A 3073-nucleotide genomic window follows, 5' to 3' on the forward strand; every position below is an offset into this window, starting at 1 on the left:
GATTGTTCGATTTGTTTTTGCTGAACGACATGCACAAATAATTCGTTTATAGTGGTTAAATGTATGTGCTGTATGCCTTCCAGCAAACCGACGTTGCCTGAACAGGCGCACGGTGAGCCATACGTCAGGTGTGGAAGTGATCGCAGAGCAACGTGTGATGAACTCTTTGCTCAAGAACACAACGCACCATTCGGTTTGGAACTGAAACCTCTATGATGTGATCGTCAGTACAACAAGGATAAAGACGTAAGCAGGAAACGATTGATATAAAATTGTAGCACATGAATAACGAGTTTAATGATGTGGAATTGATGCGAATTTATTTTACCAATAACTTATACCAGAAGCATTCCAGATATTTCGATGTATTATTTCGTAACATTCCTGAGATTCTAAGTGCAATGGTCAAGTGTAACTACCATGGCAGCCACAGTGTTCCAAATAATATTGATTTTCATATTTATTTTCGCAAATTTATTCCAGTAATTTGACTTTCAAAGTTAACGAAGTAGTAATATACAACGCTTCGAATTGATGCTGCTATAAACAACAAACATATTATGATGTATACTTGAGAATAAAATTAAACAGAGAGCAAGGAATTTTGCCAAATTCTACAGACGGTTTCTAATCGTTTGGCATATACACGTTTACTTTGTATAATTATTTCATTCTCTAATTATTGTAATAACCAAACTAAACAAGTAATAACAATGTATCCCAATAGAATAAGCATTTATAAGAAACTGTATTTGCCCGATCACTATCTTCATACAGGGATGATAGCGTTGTTTAGTCAATATCTACAGATATTGTCTAATTATGTAGGCGATATTCATACACGAATAATATATCCCTGAATATGTATGTTTCTCTCCATAAATTGAATTACGCTTTATATTCAGTTAAAATCTGCACGACGAATATGTGGGTTTGAGTGTCACTTTCTCTCTTTCTCTAGCTCTCCTCTTTTTCTCTCCATTCTCTTCCCTCTCTATCTCTTTCTCTCTTTCTCTCTCTCTCTCTCTCTCGCTCTCTCTCCGTATATATATATTAATACACTTACACACATATACAGGATGCGATGGGTAAATTGTCGCCATGTTGCATTTTTAATTTCCTGGATGTGTGTTTTAGATTTTGTCAGTTGGGCACCATCTGTGAGAAAAACAACACCATATCGGAATAACATCCACTCAACACCTTGGTCTTTGGAGTGATCACTAGTGATGGCAACGTTAAGCCTCCATTCATCTTCCCACACACCCTCACTTTCAACACAGAGACCTATATCAAGTACCTGAAGGAGGTAGTGCTGCCCTGGGTCAAGAGGTTGGCTGCTGGAATATCCTATGTCTGGCAACACAACTCTGCACCAAGGCACACAAGTAGGAGAAAATAGTTATGGCTGTTAGACAATCAAGTCCATCAACAGTAACACAAGTTTCGTCCGTATACAAGACATTTGAAAAGCCGACCTTCATGTTATATTCTGCCCATTTCAGATGATTTTGAATCTGTATTTTGTTTAAAGGAGATCTTTTAACTCATATCGCTGGTTTACCGACCCTTTTGAGAAGACGACACAGTTACTTCAACAATGCGCTTCAAAATGTCTCCACTTGTAAGGCCTGGCTTCTTTACAGCTTCACGCTAAAATCGTGACAGAGAACATTGAGAAACAGCCCTCCACTAACCCTTGTCGGCTATCTCGCGTATCTTCTTAGGAACTATAACAATTTTTTTCACAGTTTGGTGATATCTTCCAGATATTTTAGATATTTCTAGTGTTGATTTACGTTTTGTAAGTTCAGAAGTAATAACAGATTTCTCTGAAGTGGTTAAGTATCGTTTACGACCCATAATTACACGATTATCGGACCACTCGTTAATAACTTTGAACACTGAATGTGCGCGGAAATCATGCAAACGGCCGGGGTTTCATTATACCTGGGCAAAACCCCCACGTTTTATTTACACACCACGCGCATATAACTGTTACCATCATACTGCGGAAATTTTGTTGAATTCCGACGAGTAATATTTAGATTAAATAAACAATTGTTACGTTGCTGATAATTTGAAACGCGGAGTATATATATATATATATATATATATATATATATATATGATTACGGAAGTGCTACTAAAGGTTCCATGCTTTTAAGATACAATAAACTTACAGATTTATATAACATGCTATGTATCTTCAAGTATTCTTTCAGGCTCAGATCATACGCTAGATGTATTTAAAAACTAGGACGCCGGACTATAAAAAACTATAAGAGAAAAAATGAGAAGAAAATTTCGAAAAGGTAAAAACACGAAGATGATTAATGCAAATCTTGAAACAAGAAAAAAGAAAAGTAAGAATATCAAAATATTCTTTTCTTTTTTGCAGGAAGTAGGTTTAGATGTTTAAAAGAAACAAACTGATCTCCTGCTGTCCAAGGTCCCAGATAAGCAAGAGGACAGCAACATCGAACTCCCCCTTCACCAAAAGTCAATCACAAAAGAATGGCCACTGAAAAGGTAATAGTGCTGACGGTGCCCTATCATGGCCGCTGCAATTCGAATAAGGCACATTATAAAAGAATAAAAGAATGACGGAGAAAGCCTCACTGTGCGTGTAATGCGAATAAACAATATTGTTAATCGGAGTAAAGTAGTCGAGTGCATGCACTCTAAGGAGCGTGCACCACATTGAGAAACGGTCCCTCACAAAACTATCATCCCCTTTTCTTTTTCCTTTTTTTTTTTCTACTTCAATAGCATAAGTAGAATGTAATTATAATCTTATTCCAATATTTAGATATATTTCAGTCATTCTTATTGTGCTATGGTGTAACTAAAAATAGATGTGTATATACTGTATGCATCTAACATTTACATAACACTGTATTTATCATGACGAAATTTAATATCACAACATATTGTATTCAGCTAGTCTGTTTGTTTGACAAATTTCGTCTACAAATGTGATAGCATATATAAATACATACATACACAAACACACATACACACACGCACATGCATATATATATATATATATATATATATATATATATATATA

This window comes from Octopus bimaculoides, chromosome 5, assembly GCF_001194135.2.
Source record: "Octopus bimaculoides isolate UCB-OBI-ISO-001 chromosome 5, ASM119413v2, whole genome shotgun sequence".
Lineage (NCBI taxonomy): Eukaryota > Metazoa > Mollusca > Cephalopoda > Octopoda > Octopodidae > Octopus > Octopus bimaculoides.